Source organism: Anabrus simplex, chromosome 2, assembly GCF_040414725.1.
Source record: "Anabrus simplex isolate iqAnaSimp1 chromosome 2, ASM4041472v1, whole genome shotgun sequence".
Lineage (NCBI taxonomy): Eukaryota > Metazoa > Arthropoda > Insecta > Orthoptera > Tettigoniidae > Anabrus > Anabrus simplex.
In genome coordinates this window covers 177578230-177600201 of record NC_090266.1, presented here as the reverse complement: position 1 = coordinate 177600201, position 21972 = coordinate 177578230, and the positions used below count along the sequence as shown (strand labels likewise).

Genomic DNA, 21972 nt, shown 5'->3' with positions numbered 1-21972 from the left:
TGTGGTGACATCTTCAGAGAAAGTAGAGAATTAATAGCGTAGATAAAGTTCAGACTTCCTCCAACAGAGGAGTTCCAACTGGCGCACATTTTGAATTAGCGGTGTGGAGGTGTACCGCCCGGTACACTTAACATAAAAACTAGCAAAAAACGCAACTCGGAATGTGGATCGGTACCTCGCCCAGGCGGCGTCACCTACTATGCTCAACAGAGGCCTAGTGGGATGATGAGAAGACGAGAAAGGATACCCAAGGAAGAGGGAAGCATTCGACCGCATTTGGCTGGAGGAGAAGTGGGAAACCACAGAAAACCACTCCGAGGATGGCGGACAAGTGAGATGGGAATCGAAAACCCCTCTACTCCGTTGATCTCCCGAGGCTGAGTGAGAACCTTCCAAGCCCTCGTACCACTCGCAACTGAGTTAGAGTAACAAAATTATTACAGGGCGTATTCGTTAGCCAATGAGCGATATTTCTCCTTACTTAAAGAGACCGAGACAATTTACTTGGGAAACAAGAAGCGCGTGCAGTCGTGGCCGAGTGGTTAAGGCGTCTGACTAGAAATCAGATTCCCTCTGGGAGCGTAGGTTCGAGTCCTACCGACTGCGTGAGTTTTATTCAATTGGACATAATGTGAAAACTGAAGATTTCGTCAAGTAGGAATTTTTCCTTCTTTCTTACTTTTTAATCCACTTACCCTCCAGGGTTGGTTTTTACCTCGGAGTCACGAAGGGATCCCACTTCTACGGCCTAAAGGGCCGTGCAGTTAGCAGCGAGCAGCTGTGAGCTTCCATCCGGCAGACAGTGGGTTCGAACCACATTGCCGGCAGCCTTGAAGATGGTTTTCCGTGGTTTGCCATTTTCACACCAAGCAAATGCTGCCTCTCCTATCCCGTCATCCCATAACACCTATATGTGTCGGTGCGACGTACAGCTTATTCTTCTTCTTTATATTTTTAACCTCCAGAGCCGGTTTTACCCTCGGGCCTCTACCGCCTCAAGCGCAGTTTCCTGGAACTTCAGACACTGGGTCGGTGATAAAACTGAGGATGAGGACTAATTTCTCGCCCAGGTGGCCTCACCTGATATCATGTATTCGGGCCTTCTGTGGGACGGGAAGATTGCAAGGGATAGACAACGAAGAGGGAAGGAAGCGTCCGTGGCCTTAAGTTTGGTACTATCGCGGCATTAGCCTGGAGGAAAAGTGGCAAAACTTGCAGAACCACCTGGAGGATAGTTAAGGCGGGAATCGAATCCCCTCCACTCAACTGACCTCCCGAGGCTGAGTGGACCCATTGCCACCCCTCGTACCACATTTCAAATTTTCATGGCTGCGCCGGAAATCTAACCCGGGCTTCCGGGGATGGCAGCTAATCACACTAACCCCTACACCACAGAGACGGACTTCCTTGTCATTATCGAAAAAAGTAGTGTTACGAAAACGTTGGAAATTTTGGGCTCGGAGGGCTTGGACGAAATGAGAGGGGCTGTTCGACTAAACAGTGCGTTCCGAGCTGTGAGTGGAGAAATGGCGTAGTTAATTATCATCATCATCATCATCTGTTTACCCTCCAGGGTCAGTTTTTCCCTTGGACACACCGAGGGATCCCACCTCTACCGCCTCAAGGGCAGTGTCCCTCAGCTTCAGACGCTTGGTCGGGGATACAACTGAGGAGAATGACCAGTACCTCGCCCAGGCGGCCTCACCTGCTATGCTGAACAGGGGCCTTGTAGGGGGACGGGAAGATTGGAAGGGATAGGCAAGGATGAGGGAAGGAAGCGGCCTTGGACTTAAGTTAGTTAACCACCCGGCATTTGCCAGGAGAAGAAATAGAAAAACAGGGTAAACCACGGAAAGGAGGACAGGTTTGATTTTGCTAAACAAATTCCGCCATGAATTGAAATTTTTTATTATCCTTAACATAAAAACAAGCGTCCGCCTCTGTGGTGTAGTGGTTAGCGTGATTAGCTGCCACCCCCGGAGGCCCGGGTTCGATTCCCGGCTCTGCCACGAAATTTGAAAAGTGGTACGAGGGCTGGAACGGGGTCCACTCAGCCTCGGGAGGTCAACTGAGGAGAGGTGGGTTCGATTCCCATCTCAGCCATCCTGGAAGTGGTTTTCCGTGGTTACCCACTTCTCCTCCAGGCGAATGCAGGGATGGTACCTAACATAAGGCCACGGCCGCTTCCTTCCCTCTTCCTTGCCTATCCCTTCCAATCTTCCCATCCCTCCACAAGGCCCCTGTTCAGCATAGCAGGTGAGGCCGCCTGGGCGAGGTACTGGTCATACTCCCCAGTTGTATCCCCCGACCAAGAGTCTGAAGCTCCAGGACACTGCCCTTGAGCCGGTAGAGGTGGGATCCCTCGCTAAGTCCGAGGGAAAAACCGAACCTGGAGGGTAAACAAATGATGATGATGATGATGATGATTATGATAAAAACAAGCAAAAAACACAACTCGGAATGTTGATCGGTACCTCGCCCAGGCGGCCTCACCTGCAATGCTCAACAGAGGCTTTGTGGGTCGATGAGAAGACGGGAAAGAATACCCAATGAAGAGGGAAGGAATCGGCCGTGGCCGTAAGATAGGTACCATCTCACATTTGGCTGGAGGAGAAGTGGGAAACCACAGAAAACCACTCCGAGGATGGCGGACAAGTGTGATGGGAATCGAAAACCAATCTACTCAGTTGATGTCCCTAGGCTGAGTGAGACCCCTTCCAAGCTCTCGTACCACTCGCAACTGAGTTACATTTTTCCTTAAGTAAAGAGACCGAGGCAATTAACTTGGGAAACGAGAAGCGCGTGCAGTCGTGGCCGAGTGGTTAAGGCGTCTGACTAGAAATCAGATTCCCTCTGGGAGCGTAGGTTCGAGTCCTGCCGACTGCGTGAGTTTTATTCAATTGGACATAATGCGAAAACTGAAAATTTGGTCAAGTTGGAATTTTTCCTTCCCTCTTCCTTTTTTAATCCACTTACACTCCAGGGTTGGTTTTTACCTCTGACTCAGGAAGGGATCCCACTTCTACCGCCTAAAGGGCCGTGTCACCAGGCGAGTTGGCCGTGCAGTCAGCAGCGAGCAGCTGTGAGCTTCCATCCGGCAGATAGTGGGTTCGAACCACATTGCCGGCAGCCTTGAAGATGGTTTTCCGTGGTTTGCCATTTTCACACCAAGCAAATGCTGCCTTTCCTATCCCGTCATCCCCATAACACCTATATGTGTCGGTGCGACGTACAGCTTATTCTTCTTCTTTATCTGTTTAACCTCCAGAGCCGGTTTTACCCTCGGGCCTCTACCGCCTCAAGCGCAGTTTCCTGGAACTTCAGACACTGGGTCGGGGATAAAACTGGGGAGGAGGACCAATTTCTCGCCAAGGTGGCCTCACCTGATATCATGAACACGGGCCTTCTATAGGACGGGAAGATTGCAAGGGATAGACAACGAAGAGGGAAGGAAGCGGCCCTGGCCTTAAGTTTGGTACTATCGCAGCATTAGCCTGGAGAAAACGTGGCAAAACTTGCAGAGCCACCTGGAGGATAGCTGAGGTGAGAATCGAATCCCCTCTACTCAACTGACCTCCCGAGGCTGTGTGGACCCTTTGCCACCCCTAGTACAACATTTCAAATTTTCATGGCTGCTCCGGAAATCTAACCCGGGCTTCCTGGGATGGCAGCTGATCACACTAACCACTACACCACAGAGACGGACTTCTTTGTTGTTATCGAAAAAAGTAGTGTTACGAAAACGTTGGAATTTTTGGGCTCGGAAGGCTTGGACGAAATGAGAGGAGCTGTTCGACTAAACGGTGCGCTCCGAGCTGTGAGTGGAGAAAGAGCGCACTATATTAGACGAATAAATTTCGTTTCTCTCGGACTCAGTAATTTATCATCATCATCATCATCATCATCTGTTTACCCTCCACGTTCGGTTTTTCCCTCGGACTTAGCGAGGGATCCCACCTCTACCGCCTCAAGGGCAGTGTCCTGGAGCTTCAGACTCTTGGTCGGGGGATACAACTGGGGAGTATGACCAGTACCTCGCCCAGGCGGCCTCACCTGCTATGCTGAACAGGGGCCTTGTGGAGGGATGGGAAGTTTGGAAGAGATAGGCAAGGAAGAGGGAAGGAAGCGGCCGTGGCCTTAAGTTAGGTACCATCCCGGCATTCGCCTGGAGGAGAAGTGGGAAACCACGGAAAACCACTTCCAGGATGGCTGAGGTGGGAATCGAACCCACCTCTACTCACTTGACCACCCGAGGCTGAGTTGACCCCGTTCCAGCCCTCGTACCACTTTTCAAATTTCGTGGCAGAGCCGGGAATCGAACCCGGGCCTCCGGGGGTGGCAGCTAATCACGCTAACCACTACACCACAGCGGCGGACCTCAGTAATTTATGCCACCTATAAAGCCTCAAGGCAGTCTCCTCGAGCGTGAGATTTTGGGTCGGTGGTATATAGTTTGGTAGGAGGACAAATACCGCGATCAGGTGGCAACACTTAATATGCTGAACAGGATGGTTGTTGGGGGATAGCAACGAATATACCAGGAATAGAGACCGAAGCAGCCGTGGCCTTACGTTAGTTAACCACCCGGCATTTGCCAGGAGGAGAAGTGGAAAAACAGGGTAAACCACGGAAAGGAGAACAGGTTTCATTTTGCTGAACGCAATTCCGCCATGAATTGAAATTTTTTATTATCCTTAATGTTACGGAGATATCCGTGGTAGTTATGCGTGAAAGAAGGTGCGGGCGTGAACGGGTCTCAAACTACGGAATCAAAGTTAATGTAAAATTTAACAAGGTTATATTTTCTTTTCAAAAACAAAGAAATAACAAGCATGGCAGGTACAAAGTAGCAAATCAAAAGGGTAGCTGCTTGGGCAATCAGCTCAGTTTTACCCCAAACACAAGTTTCAACAGAGGGGCAGAAAACCCCATTCATGCCTAGGAGCCCTTTCTCCAAATTGCACTGAAAAGCCTCCACGAGGCGTACAACACTCAATTTTCAAAAGAGCCACTCGCTCTCAAATTTAAGCCTCTCCCAGGCCACACCAAACTCCACCTTCAAGTTGTCCTCAACGGACATAAACACAGGGGTAAAATACCCAATCTACTGAGGTCTATTAAATGAAAAGCAGGTTAATTAAATGACCTCTAAAATAACAATTTGAGAGGAGGCGAACTTGCACTCCTAATACACTTTGATTAAGACCTACTTGGCACTAGGCCGTTAATACAAGGGCTAATCCCATACTAAAGAGGTGACTTAAAATGAGAACAATTTGTTTTACGTTATCGAAGAATAGGTTGAGAAAAATAAGTTCACCTCAAAACAATATGAGTGGGAGCTCGAGAGGGTTAGCACTCTCTATCCCAGAATGTAGCTTTAAAAGAGAATAAATGAAAAGAGTAGTTACATTTAGGAAACGGTTACATGGTGGAAAGCTTAGAACCCGCCCCGAGAGTTAAACTGCTGAGCTAGCAAAGAAAGAAGTTATTAATCGGCCATTACCTTGTTGTTGACCGCTGCCGAGGAAAGAGGCGCTTCCCGCCTCCTGCTATCTACTTAATACACTGAAAGATGGAACAGAAGTGGCCCGGAGACCCTAAAATCAGCAGTTTATATCCTCTCGCAGAAGTTTCTAGGCATTAGGGGAATGAAAACACCCTCCCGCACATTCTTTATTGGCTAGGGTACAGAAACATATCCAAGTAGGGGGAAGATACATCGGATTGGTCGAGAAAAAACTCAAAGAAATTCGGGATTGGATAAATCTAAAACAAGGGGAAAAAGAGGGGTATACAGCCAACTTAAACAATAACAGAAGGAAATTTAGCAAAGAACAAACATTTGAAATAAAAATTTCTCCAACAAAATAGTTCTTTGACTGCGCACTAGGTTGCACTATTGTTGATCTTCAGTAGTGTCCTCTAGAAGAGAAAGTTCACACTTCTTACTTCAAGCGAAACAAAAACACATCAAAAATGACACAGTTCAAAAACTCAAAGTTTTCCATGTGGTGACATCTTCAGAGAAAGTAGAGAATTATTAGCGTAGATAAAGTTCAGACTTCCTCCAACAGAGGAGTTCCAACTGGCGCACATTTTGAATTAGCGGTGTGGAGGTGTACCGCCCGGTACAGACCTCCCCCCCCCCCCAAAAGTTCCTCCCGGGGTGACACATGAAATGGTTTGAAAACAAGGTCCAAGTTTTGATGTAGATATGGAGATTAATTGCCCAAAAAAAATTTATAAGATTTTCTTAGTTTGGTTTGATTTAGTTTCAAAATTTTGTTGTTGCAGATGAAGTATAGTTTTTAAGTTTGTAGAAGTAGAATTCTGAAGATAACCTTTTAATACTAAAAGTGATGAAAAATTTTGCAATGTCCACCAAATATTGCTGTTGAATTCCCAAGTGTAGTCATTGCTTATCGTAACTGTCCATGTAGTTGATGTTGATGAAGTTGGATGGCCAGACCGGCCATTGCAGCTTGCGTCCAAAGGAGGCCGCTCGGACCCCTCAAGTACCCTGAGATACCGCTCACCCGCACTATGAGGGGAGCAGTGGTGTTGAAACACGCCGCGCCCGCGGTGAAGGAATACAGGCTGCGGGCAAGTAGCAGGTCGTGCGCCGCACATCAGCCTTGGCCGGGAGGAGAGCTCCGGCTCGCCGTGCACATGTCGTCCTCGCTGGGGCCGAGGGGGCCCGTCCTCGAACCCAGTCGCGGCACAGCGCCGCGCGGCTGCGGGGGCACTGAAACATTAAAGCTAGGCGGCAGAATATTGTTGGGCCATCATCATTTTTTTTGAGGGCACAGTCTTGGTGAAAAGGTTGAGGGGTCAGCGGCGTGCAGTTGTCCATGGCATTCAATGCAATCAAGCCACAGTGTATATTGGAGGAGGAGACGGGAGCGTGGTAATGGCCGAGGTAAGGACAGAATGGCAGTTTAACAAATCGGGGGAGGTTTCACACAAATGCTTACATATAAAACAAAATATTATAGAAGGGGCAGAAAGCCTTAAAAGTGAAACTCAAAAAAAAAATATATCCTTCATATTCCTTTCAAAATAATATGAAGCAAGTTAACACAGAAATTACACCGGTTTCACCTGGGACAGGTGAACTCTAAATATCCTCTCGGTGGCTGGATTACTTAACAATAAGGTAACCGGCGAAAGGAAATCCAGAATAATGCATGGCCCATGGAATCTGGGGGCAAGCTTGCCCGCGGGAACAAAGTTCTTGACCATCACCTGGTCACCTACCTTCAAAGTGGTGGGTCTCCGTCCACGATCATACCTTTCCCTAACCTTTTCATGAGATACCTTAAGATTGGCTTTAGCCTTCTTCCAAAGATCTTTAATGTTATCCGGATCTATTGTCTCGGGTAGAATGTCACTCAGAGACCAGAGGTTAGAGAGCGGCGAGTTGGGAACAAATTTGAACATTAAAGAGGCTGGAGTGAATTTATGTGATTCATGAACCGCCGAATTCAAAGCAAAAGCTAACCAATGCAGGGACGTGTCCCACCTGGAATGATCTTCATGATGATAGGCAATAAGTGCGGACCTGAGATTACGATTAACCCGTTCAGCCAGAGATGGTTGAGGGTAATAAGCGGAAGTAGTTACATGAGAGATGGATAAATCAAAACAGAATTTACGAAAAAGATTTGATGTAAACGCCTTAGCGTTATCAGACACAATATATTGGCACGGACCAAAAGAAGCAAAAATAGAATTTAGGCAAGTAATGGTGGACTGAGCGGTAGCCAGCTTAGTCGGAAATAACCAAGAAAATCTGGTAAAACCATCTACGCATACAAAGATGAACTTGTTAGCATTACCCTTTGACAGGGGGAAGGGTCCTACATAATCAATGTACAAGCGTTCCATGGGGCGCGACGCTTGATGGGAAGACAAAAGGCCTACCTTGGTGGACATGGTTGGTTTACTAATCAAACAGGATTTACAAGCCTTTACTAGTTCACGGATTTCACCGTCCATACCTTTCCAAATGAACCTTTCACGAATCTTTTCACGAGTTTTAAAGTTTCCAAGATGCCCCCCTAATGGTGTCTCATGATAGTACTTGAAGATCATAGGCACAAGAACAGCTGGAACGACAACCTTCATCATCTTGTCATGCCTCGAAGGGCAACATTAAAACACCATTCCGCAGAACATAAGGGACAACCTGTTCCCCAGAAGAAAGGGTTTCCATTATCGGAGCCAGCGTCGGATCTTCACGTTGGTATTTCTCGATATCCCTAAAGAGCATGGGGGCATCCGTTAAGATGGTATTAACATCAAATAGTGTGGACTCGGGAGGTGATGAACGGTCGACCGGTTCATGGATCTCAACGTCGTTTGAAAACATACGACTGAGTCCATCAGCAACAACATTTTCGGTACCTCTGATATGCCTGACATCGAATTGGAAGGCAGAAATACGGATGGCCCAACGGGCTATACGACCAGTACGACGCGGCCTACCTAAGACCCAGCTTTAGGCTTGATTATCTGTCTCCAGGTCGAATTTAACATGTTCCAGATAGAGACGGAACTTCTCTAAGGCGAATAAGACTGCCAAACCTTCGAGCTCATAGATGGAATACTTGGCTTCTTGAGCCGACAAAGTCCTAGATGCATAGGCGATGGGTCGCCTCCCTAGTTCAGTCTCTTGAAGAAGGACTGCCGCTACTGCTGACGACGACGCGTCGGTTTGGACGATGAATTTCTTCGAGAAATCAGGCATAGCAAGTACAGGGGCATTACAAAGTGCTAATTTAAGGTCTTCAAAAGCGGCTTGTTGAGAAGGTCCCCACTCAAATTTGATGCCTTTCCTACGAAGAAGGTTTAAGGGTGCCGCTCTATTAGCGAAGTTAGGAATAAACTTCCTGAAGAAATTCACCATACCAATGAACCTGGCGATGCCTTCAATGTCCTTGGGAGGTTTAAAATCACGTATGGCCTGTGTTCTAGAATGATCGACAGCTACACCATCAGGTGACACAATATGCCCTAGGAAAGACATAGAGGGCTTAGCAAAGGCAACCTTGGACAACTTAACAGTTAACCCAGCTTTACGAAGGCGATCGAGAACTTCTCGAAGATGATCTAGATGCTCTTCAAAAGTCTCTGAAAATACGACATCATCCAAGTAGTGATATAAGTACTCAAATTTGATGTCGGAGAAGACCCTATCTAGTAGCCTAGTGAGTACAGCTGCTCCCGTGGGGAGCCCGAAAGGCACGCGGTTGTATTCATATAAATTCCAGTCCGTGGCAAACGCTGTAAGGTGTTTAGACTCTTCGGCAAGGGGAATTTGATTGTAGGCCTGATTCAAGTCCAAGATAGTAAAGAACTTGGCCTTACGAAACCATGAAAAACAAGAATGAAGGTCAGGAAGGGGCACAGATTGCAATACCACCTTCCGATTGAGAGCCCTATAATCAATGACAGGCCTGAAGCCTCCTTGGGGTTTCGGAACTAGAAAAATAGGCGAAGAATACGCCGACTTAGAGGGCCTAATAATACCATCCTTCAACATCTGATCGATAATTTCTTTCAGAGCCTTCATTTTAGGTGGAGATAGCCTATACGGTGGAAAACGGACAGGAATCGAATCCGTGACCTCAATTTTGTATTCGATCAGGTCAGTAACACCAAGAGTATCAGAGAACACCTCGGGAAACGACTGACACAATTTGCGAATATTATCAGCCTGCTCCTCAGGTAGATGTCTAAGGTCTAACAACATCTCATCCTGGGTAGGCGAAATAGAAGAACATAATGCAGAATTACACTTTAATAAAGGGATGTTACAATTAGAGGCAAATTTGAAAGTGCAAGACCTACTCTGAAGATCGAGCACAAGACCAGTGTGAGAAATAAAGTCCGCTCCCAATATAATGGGGCAAGACAAGAGCTTGGCCACAAACAATTTAACTTTCCATGTGAATTTAAAAATACGAATTTTGATATATAAGGAACCGAGAATTTCTAATGGGGATGAATTAGCCGAAACATATTGAACAGGAGATGAGACATAGTCATGTAGTTTACAAACAGATTTCAATTTAGAATACCATTCAGCCGAAATAATCGAACAAACACTGCCTGAATCTAAGAGAGCTGTTATAGGCCCGTTATTTAACTCGATCTTAAGAAAAGGAACCGGTGCGGGGGATCCGCCGCAATCCTAAGACACTCTTTGGGACCTTCAAAAGATAAATTTGAAAATTGCTCGTTCCCTGAATTTACAACCTGTTTACTAGGGGCTGAGTCTCGGGAAGATGGATTAGTCGACTCAGCCGAAGCCACTAGTCACTTTTTATTATTGGCATAGGTAGAATTTGCACCAGAAGTTGAGCAAGAGGGGGTGCTATTCGAGTTTGGGCAATTCTTCGCGATATGTGAGAAAGCCCCACATTTAAAACAGCCTTGTGCTGAACCAGCTCCATTATTTGCCCTACTAGTTTTGACCAATGGACATTTATTGCGAAGATGGTCAGGCGACCCGCAAGCATAACATTTACGGGGTGTGACTGGTCGGCGAGGTGGAGGCCGAGTATTACTAAACGAAGGAGGGGGTTCTTTTGCCACACGCAAAGAATCAGCGTACCTAACTCCTTCCGCTGAGACGGCCAACGCTTCAAGTTCAGAGAAAGTTTGCGGGCACGCCGCGAAACACAAATATGACCTATAAGATGGTGAAATGCCTTCTACAATAGCCTGTACAATCTGGTCCTCAGGGAAGTGCAGAGCAAACACCCTAGTATAAAACTTAATGTCCTGTATGAAATCAGCCAAGTTCTCATCCAAGCGCTGTACACGATAATAGTACTTCTGAATAAGGGAGGACCTGGCCCTAGCCGGGATGAAGTTAGCTAGCAAGTGGGCATGGAAATCCTCAATAGATGATTGCTCGGCAATGGCTCTTACGATTTTATCTGAGAGAATACCAATAGCATACGGATAGATAATTTGCAAAATTTGACATGGAGAAAGAGAAAACACAAGTGCATGATCCTGAAATTCAACCAGAAATCTTAAAAATGAAATTACTTCACTGGTGGTATTAACCGAAAACTTAGAGATACCTCTGAGCAACATTGCCAATGGATGAGGCAAGCTGCTAAACCCGGGTGACATAGTAGGTAAAGGTTTCAAAGGCAAGGAAGTTAATTCCGAACGGATGTTACTCAACGATGCACGGCGTTCAGATTCGTTGTCCAATGGGGCAGGGATAGTTTGAGCAGCAACGGTTATCCTATTAACTTCTCCCTTATGAGGCTCTTCCTCGCTACCTACATTCACTGTGGTGGGTAGATCGCTTTTGGGAGGAACCTCCCCTGTTAACAATTGAGTGACCTTGCTAGATAATTCAGACATATTTTCAAGCAGCGTACTAGCTTCCTTCTTCTGAACGTCATTCAACTTTAGAGACAATAGATCGTTAACTCTATTTGAAAAATGAAACAGCCTAGCTTGCACACGCTTAATTTGATTAGGAAAAGGATCATTTTCATCAAAAAACTAACTACAGAAGCTAGCCCAGTAATATTCTCCGTCATCGTGGAAAGAGAGTCGTCAATTTCTTTCTCTCCCAAATTGGGGATGGAAATGGGCAAATCTAGGGACTCTCTAAGCTTGTTTGTGTCTACTGCAACCGTGCCTCCAGATTGTACATTTCTAATAGTCAATTCATAGATCAACTCCTCCTTGCGCAAATAGTTAAGATGGAGAACATCGCGAGGGCCGGGCATGGTGACAGAACAATTTTGAAAAACTCAAAAAAATTCCAGCAACTGGGAAAATAGTTAGAGTTCGGAACAAACAATGTTTAGCCGTCAAAAGGGGCTAAATTGAGACCCATTCAACCACGCTCTGCTACCACTTGTTACGGAGATATCCGTGGTAGTTATGCGTGAAAGAAGGTGCGGGCGTGAACGGGTCTCAAACTACGGAATCAAAGTTAATGTAAAATTTAACAAGGTTATATTTTCTTTTCAAAAACAAAGAAATAACAAGCATGGCAGGTACAAAGTAGCAAATCAAAAGGGTAGTTACAATATTTACAGAATTTGCGCTTCGCGCCCTGACTTTACACTGCTTGGGCAATCAGCTCAGTTTTACCCCAAACACAAGTTTCAACAGAGGGACAGAAAACCCCATTCATGCCTAGGAGCCCTTGCTCCAAATTGCACTGAAAAGCCTCCACGAGGCGTACAACACTCAATTTTCAAAAGAGCCACTCGCTCTCAAATTTAAGCCTTTCCCAGGCCACACCAAACTCCACCTTCAAGTTGTCCTCAACGGACATAAACACAGGGGTAAAATACCCAATCTACTGAGGTCTATTAAATGAAAAGCAGGTTAATTAAATGACCTCTAAAATAACAATTTGAGAGGAGGCGAACTTGCACTCCTAATACACTTTGATTAAGACCTACTTGGCACTAGGCCGTTAATACAAGGGCTAATCCCATACTAAAGAGGTGACTTAAAATGAGAACAATTTGTTTTACGTTATCGAAGAATAGGTTGAGAAAAATAAGTTCACCTCAAAACAATATGAGTGGGAGCTCGAGAGGGTTAGCACTCTCTATCCCAGAATGTAGCTTTAAAAGAGAATAAATGAAAAGAGTAGTTACATTTAGGAAACGGTTACATGGTGGAAAGCTTAGAACCCGCCCCGAGAGTTAAACTGCTGAGCTAGCAAAGAAAGAAGTTATTAATCGGCCATTACCTTGTTGTTGACCGCTGCCGAGGAAAGAGGCGCTTCCCGCCTCCTGCTATCTACTTAATACACTGAAAGATGGAACAGAAGTGGCCCGGAGACCCTAAAATCAGCAGTTTATATCCTCTCGCAGAAGTTTCTAGGCATTAGGGGAATGAAAACACCCTCCCGCACATTCTTTATTGGCTAGGGTACAGAAACATATCCAAGTAGGGGGAAGATACATCGGATTGGTCGAGAAAAAACTCAAAGAAATTCGGGATTGGATAAATCTAAAACAAGGGGAAAAAGAGGGGTATACAGCCAACTTAAACAATAACAGAAGGAAATTTAGCAAAGAACAAACATTTGAAATAAAAATTTCTCCAACAAAATAGTTCTTTGACTGCGCACTAGGTTGCACTATTGTTGATCTTCAGTAGTGTCCTCTAGAAGAGAAAGTTCACACTTCTTACTTCAAGCGAAACAAAAACACATCAAAAATGACACAGTTCAAAAACTCAAAGTTTTCCATGTGGTGACATCTTCAGAGAAAGTAGAGAATTAATAGCGTAGATAAAGTTCAGACTTCCTCCAACAGAGGAGTTCCAACTGGCGCACATTTTGAATTAGCGGTGTGGAGGTGTACCGCCCGGTACACTTAACATAAAAACTAGCAAAAAACGCAACTCGGAATGTGGATCGGTACCTCGCCCAGGCGGCGTCACCTACTATGCTCAACAGAGGCCTAGTGGGAAGATGAGAAGACGAGAAAGGATACCCAAGGAAGAGGGAAGCATTCGACCGCATTTGGCTGGAGGAGAAGTGGGAAACCACAGAAAACCACTCCGAGGATGGCGGACAAGTGAGATGGGAATCGAAAACCCCTCTACTCCGTTGATCTCCCGAGGCTGAGTGAGAACCTTCCAAGCCCTCGTACCACTCGCAACTGAGTTAGAGTAACAAAATTATTACAGGGCGTATTCGTTAGCCAATGAGCGATATTTCTCCTTACTTAAAGAGACCGAGACAATTTACTTGGGAAACAAGAAGCGCGTGCAGTCGTGGCCGAGTGGTTAAGGCGTCTGACTAGAAATCAGATTCCCTCTGGGAGCGTAGGTTCGAGTCCTACCGACTGCGTGAGTTTTATTCAATTGGACATAATGTGAAAACTGAAGATTTCGTCAAGTAGGAATTTTTCCTTCTTTCTTACTTTTTAATCCACTTACCCTCCAGGGTTGGTTTTTACCTCGGAGTCACGAAGGGATCCCACTTCTACGGCCTAAAGGGCCGTGCAGTTAGCAGCGAGCAGCTGTGAGCTTCCATCCGGCAGACAGTGGGTTCGAACCACATTGCCGGCAGCCTTGAAGATGGTTTTCCGTGGTTTGCCATTTTCACACCAAGCAAATGCTGCCTCTCCTATCCCGTCATCCCATAACACCTATATGTGTCGGTGCGACGTACAGCTTATTCTTCTTCTTTATATTTTTAACCTCCAGAGCCGGTTTTACCCTCGGGCCTCTACCGCCTCAAGCGCAGTTTCCTGGAACTTCAGACACTGGGTCGGTGATAAAACTGAGGATGAGGACTAATTTCTCGCCCAGGTGGCCTCACCTGATATCATGTATTCGGGCCTTCTGTGGGACGGGAAGATTGCAAGGGATAGACAACGAAGAGGGAAGGAAGCGTCCGTGGCCTTAAGTTTGGTACTATCGCGGCATTAGCCTGGAGGAAAAGTGGCAAAACTTGCAGAACCACCTGGAGGATAGTTAAGGCGGGAATCGAATCCCCTCCACTCAACTGACCTCCCGAGGCTGAGTGGACCCATTGCCACCCCTCGTACCACATTTCAAATTTTCATGGCTGCGCCGGAAATCTAACCCGGGCTTCCGGGGATGGCAGCTAATCACACTAACCCCTACACCACAGAGACGGACTTCCTTGTCATTATCGAAAAAAGTAGTGTTACGAAAACGTTGGAAATTTTGGGCTCGGAGGGCTTGGACGAAATGAGAGGGGCTGTTCGACTAAACAGTGCGTTCCGAGCTGTGAGTGGAGAAATGGCGTAGTTAATTATCATCATCATCATCATCTGTTTACCCTCCAGGGTCAGTTTTTCCCTTGGACACACCGAGGGATCCCACCTCTACCGCCTCAAGGGCAGTGTCCCTCAGCTTCAGACGCTTGGTCGGGGATACAACTGAGGAGAATGACCAGTACCTCGCCCAGGCGGCCTCACCTGCTATGCTGAACAGGGGCCTTGTAGGGGGACGGGAAGATTGGAAGGGATAGGCAAGGATGAGGGAAGGAAGCGGCCTTGGACTTAAGTTAGTTAACCACCCGGCATTTGCCAGGAGAAGAAATAGAAAAACAGGGTAAACCACGGAAAGGAGGACAGGTTTGATTTTGCTAAACAAATTCCGCCATGAATTGAAATTTTTTATTATCCTTAACATAAAAACAAGCGTCCGCCTCTGTGGTGTAGTGATTAGCGTGATTAGCTGCCACCCCCGGAGGCCCGGGTTCGATTCCCGGCTCTGCCACGAAATTTGAAAAGTGGTACGAGGGCTGGAACGGGGTCCACTCAGCCTCGGGAGGTCAACTGAGGAGAGGTGGGTTCGATTCCCATCTCAGCCATCCTGGAAGTGGTTTTCCGTGGTTTCCCACTTCTCCTCCAGGCGAATGCCGGGATGGTACCTAACTTAAGGCCACGGCCGCTTCCTTCCCTCTTCCTTGCCGATCCCTTCCAATCTTCCCATCCCTCCACAAGGCCCCTGTTCAGCATAGCAGGTGAGGCCGCCTGGGCGAGGTACTGGTCATACTCCCCAGTTGTATCCCCCGACCAAGAGTCTGAAGCTCCAGGACACTGCCCCTGAGGCGGTAGAGGTGGGATCCCTCGCTATGTCCGAGGGAAAAACCGAAACTGGAGGGTAAACAGATGATGATGATGATGATGATGATGATAAAAACAAGCAAAAAACACAACTCGGAATGTAGATCGGTACCTCGCCCAGGCGGCCTCACCTGCTATGCTCAAGAGAGGCTTTGTGGGGCGATGAGAAGACGGGAAAGAATACCCAATGAAGAGGGAAGGAATCGGCCGTGGCCGTAAGGTAGTTACCATCTCACATTTGGCTGGAGGAGAAGTGGGAAACCACAGAAAACCACTCCGAGGATGGCGGACAAGTGAGATGGGAATCGAAAACCAATCTACTCAGTTGATGTCCCGAGGCTGAGTGAGACCCCTTCCAAGCTCTCGTACCACTCGCAACTGAGTTACATTTTTCCTTAAGTAAAGAGATCGAGGCAATTAACTTGGGAAACAAGAAGCGCGTGCAGTCGTGGCCGAGTGGTTAAGGCGTCTGACTAGAAATCAGATTCCCTCTGGGAGCGTAGGTTCGAGTCCTACGGACTGCGTGAGTTTTATTCAATAGGACATAATGTGAAAACTGAAAATTTCGTCAGGAATGTATTTTTCTTTCTCTCTTCCTTTTTAATCCACTTACCCTCCAGGGTTGGTTTCTACCTCGGAGTCACGAAGGAATCCCACTTCTACGGCCTAAAGGGCCGTGTCACCAGGCGAGTTGGCCGTGCAGTCAGCAGCGAGCAGCTGTGAGCTTCCATCCGGCAGACAGTGGGTTCGAACCACATTGCCGGGAGCCTTGAAGATGGTTTTCCGTGGTTTGCCATTTTCGCACCAAGCAAATGCTGTCTCTCCTATCCCGTCATCCCATAACACCTATATGTGACGGTGCGACGTACAGCTTATTCTTCTTCTTTATATTTTTAACCTCCAGAGCCGGTTTTACCCTCGGGCCTCTACCGCCTCAAGCGCAGTTTCCTGGAACTTCAGACTCTGGGTCGGGGATAAAACTGGGGAAGAGGACCAATTTCTCGCCTAGGTGGCCTCACCTAATATCATGAACACGGGCCTTCTGGGGGACGGGAAGTTTGCAAGGGATAGACAACGAAGAGGGAAGGAAGCGGCCGTGGCCTTAAGTTTTGTACTATCGCGGCATTAGCCTGGAGGAAAAGTGGCAAAACTTGCAGAACCACCTGGAGGATAGCTGAGGTGGGAATCGAATTCCCTCTACTCAACTGACCTCCCGAGGCTGAGTGGACCCATTTCCACCCCTCGTACCACATTTCAAATTTTCATGGCTGCTCCGGAAATCTAACCCGGGCTTCCTGGGATGGCAGCTAATCACACTAACCACTACACCACAGAGACGGACTTCTTTGTTGTTATCGAAAATAGTAGTGTTACGAAAACGATGGAAATTTTGGGCTCGGAAGGCTTGGACGAAATGAGAGGAGCTGTTCGACTAAACGGTGCGTTCCGAGCTGTGAGTGGAGAAATGGCGTACTATATTAGAAGAATAAATTTCGTTTCTCTCGGACTCAGTAAGGGATGCCACCTATAAAGCCTCAAGGGCAGTCTCCTCGAGCGTAAGATTTTGGGTCGGTGGTATATAGTTTGGGAGGAGGACAAATACAGCGATCAGGTGGCAACACTTAATATGCTGAACAGGATGGTTGTTGGGGATAGCAACGAATATACCAGGAATAGAGACCGAAGCAGCCGTGGCCTTACGTTAGTTAACCACCCGGCATTTGCCAGGAGGAGAAGTGGAAAACAGGGTAAACCACGGAAAGGAGGACAAGTTTGATTTTGCTAAACGCAATTCCGCCATGAATTGAAATTTTAATCCGCCTCTGTGGTGTAGTGGTTAGCGTGATTAGCTGCCACACCCGGAGGTCCGGGTTCGATTCCCGGCTCTGCCACGAAATTTGAAAAGTGGTACGAGGACTGGAACGGGGTCCACTCAGCCTCGGGAGGTCACCTGAGTAGAGGTGGGTTCGATTCCCACCTCAGCCATCCTGGAAGTGGTTTTCCGTGGTTTCCCACTTCTCCTCCAGGCGAATGCCGGGATGGTACCTAACTTAATGCTACGGCCGCTTCCTTGCCTCTTCCTTGCCTATCCCTTCCAATCTTCCCATCCCTCCACAAGGCCCCTGTTCAGCATAGCAGGTGAGGCCGCCTGGGCGAGGTACTGGTCGTACTCCCCAGTTGTATACCCTGACCAAGTGTCTGAAGCTCCAGGACACTGCCCTTGAGGCGGTAGAGGTGGGATCCCTCGCTGAGTCCGAGGGAAAAACCGAACCTGGAGTGTAAACAGATGATGTTGATGATTGAAATTTCTTATCATCCTTAACATAAAACCAAACAAAAAACACAACTCGGAATGTGGATCGGTACCTCGCTCAGGCGGCCTCACCTACTATGCTCAACAGAATCCTTGTGGGGGGATGAGAAGACGAGAAAGGATACCCAAGGAAGAGGGATGAAATCGACCGCATTTGGCTGGAGGAGAAGTGGGAACCCACAGAAAACCACTCCGAGGTTGGCGGACAAGTGAGATGGGAATCGAAAATCCCTCTACTCAGTTGATCTCCCGAGGCTGAGTGAGAACCCTTCCAAGCCCTCGTACCACTCGCAACTGAGTTAGAGTAACAAAATTATTACAGGGCGTATTCGTTAGCCAATGAGCGATATTTCTCCTTCCTTAAAGAGACCGAGACAATTTACTTGGGAAACAAGAAGCGCGTGCAGTCGTGGCCGAGTGGTTAAGGCGTCTGACTAGAAATCAGATTCCCTCTGGGAGCGTAGGTTCGAGTCCTACGGACTGCGTGAGTTTTATTCAATTGGACATAATGTGAAAACTGAAAATTTGGTCAAGTAGGAATTTTTCCTTCCCTCTTCCTTTTTTAATCCACTTACACTCCAGGGTTGGTTTTTACCTCGGACTCAGGAAGGGATCCCACTTCTACGGCCTAAAGGGCCGTGTCACCAGGCGAGTTGGCCGTGCAGTCAGCAGCGAGCAGCTGTGAGCTTCCATCCGGCAGATAGTGGGTTCGAACCACATTGCCGGCAGCCTTGAAGATGGTTTTCCGTGGTTTGCCATTTTCACACCAAGCAAATGCTGCCTTTCCTATCCCGTCATTCCCATAACACCTATATGTGTCGGTGCGACGTACAGCTTCTTATTCTTCTATATCTGTTTAACCTCCAGAGCCGGTTTTACCCTCGGGCCTCTACCGATTGAAGCGCAGTTTCCTGGAACTTCAGACTCTGGGTCGGGGATAAAACTGGGGAGGAGGACCAATTTCTCACCAAGGTGGCCTCACCTGATATCATGAACACGGGCCTTCTGGGGGACGGGAAGATTGCAAGGGATAGACAACGAAGAGGGAAGGAAGCGGCCCTGGCCTTACGTTTGGTACTATCGCAGCATTAGGCTGGAGGAAAAGTGGCAAAACTTGCAGAACCACCTGGAGGATAGCTGAGGTGAGAATCGAATCCCCTCCACTCAACTGACCTCCCGAGGCTGTGTGGACCCATTTCCACCCCTAGTACAACATTTCAAATTTTCATGGCTGCTCCGGAAATCTAACCCGGGCTTCCTGGGATGGCAGCTAATCACACTAACCACTACACCACAGAGACGGACTTCTTTGATGTTATCGAAAAAAGTAGTGTTACGAAAACGTTGGAATTTTTGGGCTCGGAAGGCTTCGACGAAATGAGAGGAGCTGTTCGACTAAACGGTGCGTTCCGAGCTGTGAGTGGCGAAATAGCGCACTATATTAGACGAATAAATTTCGTTTCTCTCGGACTCAGTAATTTATGCCACCTAAAAAGCCTCAAGGCAGTCTCCACGAGCGTGAGATTTTGGGTCGGTGGTATATAGTTTGAAAGGAGGACAAATACCGCGATCAGGTGGCAACACTTAATATGCTGAACAGGATGGTTGTTGGGGGATAGCAACGAATATACCAGGAATAGAGACCGAAGCAGCCGTGGCCTTACGTGAGTTAACAACCCGGCATTTGCCAGCAGGTGAAGTGGAAAGCAGGGTAAACCACGGAAAGGAGAACAGGTTTCATTTTGCTGAACGCAATTCCGCCATGAATTGAAATTTTTTATTATCCTTAACATAAAAACTAGCAAAAAACGCAACTCGGAATGTGGATCGGTACCTCGCCCAGGCGGCCTCACCTACTATGCTCAACAGAGGCTTTGTGGGGGGATGAGAAGACGAGAAAGGATACCCAAGGAAGAGGGAAGCAATCGACCGCATTTGGCTGGAGGAGAACTGGGAAACCACAGAAAACCACTCCGAGGATGGCGGACAAGTGAGATGGGAATCGAAAACCCCTCTACTCAGTTGATCTCCCGAGGCTGAGTGAGAACCTTCCAAGCCCTCTTACCACTCGCAACTGAGTTAGAGTGACAAAATTATTACAGGGCGTATTCGTTAGCCAATGAGCGATATTTCTCCTTACTTAAAGAGACCGAGACAATTTACTTGGGAAACAAGAAGCGCGTGCAGTCGTGGCCGAGTGGTTAAGGCGTCTGACTAGAAATCGGATTCCCTCTTGGAGCGTAGGTTCGAGTCCTACCGATTGCGTGAGTTTTATTCAGTTGGACATAATGTGAAAACTGAAGATTTCGTCAAGTAGGAATTTTTCCTTCTTTCTTCTTTTTTAATCCACTTACCCTCCACGGTTGGTTTTTACCTCGGAGTCACGAAGAGGTGCCACTTCTACGGCCTAAAGGGCCGTGTCACCAGGCGAGTTGGCCGTGCAGTTAGCAGCGAGCAGCTGTGAGCTTCCTTCCGGCAGACAGTGGGTTCGAACCACATTGCCGGCAGCCTTGAAGATGGTTTTCCGTTGTTTGCCATTTTCACACCAAACAAATGCTGCCTCTCCTATCCCGTCATCCCATAACACCTATATTTGTCGGTGCGACGTACAGCTTATTCTTCTTCTTTATATTTTTAACCTCCAGAGCCGGTTTTACCCTCGGGCCTCTACCGCCTCAAGCGCAGTTTCCTGGAACTTCAGACACTGGGTCGGGGATAAAACTGGGGAGGAGGACCAATTTCTCGCCTAGGTGGCCTCACCTAATATCATGAACGCGGGCCTTCTGGGGGACGGGAAGATTGCAAGGGATAGACAACGAAGGGGGAAGGAAGCGGCCGTGGCCTTAAGTTTGGTACTATCGCGGCTTTAACCTGGAGGAAAAGTGGCAAAACTTGCAGAACCAGCTGGAGGATAGCTGAGGTGGGAATCGAATTCCCTCTACTCAACTGACCTCCCGAGGCTGAGTGGACCCATTTCCACCCCTCGTACCACATTTCAAATTTTCATGGCAGCGCCGGAAATCAAACCCTGGCTTCCGGGGATGGCAGCTAATCACATTAACCACTACACCACAGAGAAAGACTTCTTTGTTATTATCGAAAATAGTAGTGTTACGAAAACGATGGAATTTTTGGGCTGGGAAGGCTTGGACGAAATGAGAGTAGCTGTTCGACTAAACGGTGCGTTCCGAGCTGTGAGTGGAGAAATGGCGTACTATATTAGAAGAATAAATTTCGTTTCTCTCGGACTCAGTAAGGGATGACACCTATAAAGCCTCAAGGGCAGTCTCCTCGAGCGTGAGTTTTTGGGTCGGTGGTATATAGTTTGGGAGGATGACAAGTCCCTCGATCAGGTGGCAACACTTTAATATGCTGAACAGGATGGTTGTTGGGGGATAGCAGCGAATATTCCAGGAATAGAGACCGAAGCAGCCGTGGCCTTACCTTAGTTAAAGACCCGGCATTTGCCAGGAGGAGAAGTGGACAAACAGGGTAAACCATGGAAAGGAGGACAGGTTTGATTTTGCTAAACGCAATTCCGCCATAAATTGAAATTTTTTATTATCCTTAACATAAAAACAAGCAAAAAACGCATCTCGGAATGTGGATCGGTACCTCGCTCAGGCGGCCTCACCTACTATGCTCAACAGAGGCTTTGTGGGGGGATGAGAAGACGAGAAAGGATACCCAAGGAAGAGGGAAGCAATCGACCGCATTTGGCTGGAGGAGAAGTGTGAAAACACAGAAAACCACTCCGAGGATGGCGGACAAGTGAGATGAGAATCGAAAAAACCTCTACTCCGTTGATCTCCCGATGCTGAGTGAGAACCCTTCCAAGCCCTCTTACCACTCGCAACTGAGTTAGAGTAACAAAATTATTACAGGGCGTTTTCGTTAGCCAATGAGCGATATTTTTCCTTACTTAAGGAGACCGAGACAATTTATTTGGGAGACAAGAAGCGCGTGCAGTCGTGGCCGAGTGGTTAAGGCGTCTGACTAGAAATCAGACTCCCTCCGGGAGCGTAGGTTCGAGTCCTACCGACTGCG

General features: G+C 47.4%; 7 non-coding genes across 7 annotated transcripts; all 7 read left to right on the top strand.

Moving 5' to 3' along the window:
• The first annotated feature begins 524 nt into the window (after positions 1-524).
• On the top strand, positions 525-606 carry TRNAS-AGA (transfer RNA serine (anticodon AGA)). The gene has a single exon. It is a non-coding gene; the product is annotated as a tRNA-Ser (tRNA).
• Positions 607-2804: 2198 nt separating this feature from the next.
• TRNAS-AGA (transfer RNA serine (anticodon AGA)) lies at positions 2805-2886 on the top strand. The gene has a single exon. It is a non-coding gene; the product is annotated as a tRNA-Ser (tRNA).
• Positions 2887-13776: 10890 nt separating this feature from the next.
• Positions 13777-13858, top strand: TRNAS-AGA (transfer RNA serine (anticodon AGA)). The gene has a single exon. It is a non-coding gene; the product is annotated as a tRNA-Ser (tRNA).
• Positions 13859-16053: 2195 nt separating this feature from the next.
• On the top strand, positions 16054-16135 carry TRNAS-AGA (transfer RNA serine (anticodon AGA)). Its single transcript has one exon. It is a non-coding gene; the product is annotated as a tRNA-Ser (tRNA).
• Positions 16136-18328: 2193 nt separating this feature from the next.
• Positions 18329-18410, top strand: TRNAS-AGA (transfer RNA serine (anticodon AGA)). The gene has a single exon. It is a non-coding gene; the product is annotated as a tRNA-Ser (tRNA).
• Positions 18411-20108: 1698 nt separating this feature from the next.
• TRNAS-AGA (transfer RNA serine (anticodon AGA)) lies at positions 20109-20190 on the top strand. Its single transcript has one exon. It is a non-coding gene; the product is annotated as a tRNA-Ser (tRNA).
• A 1700-nt stretch (positions 20191-21890) lies between these two features.
• Positions 21891-21972, top strand: TRNAS-AGA (transfer RNA serine (anticodon AGA)). Its single transcript has one exon. It is a non-coding gene; the product is annotated as a tRNA-Ser (tRNA).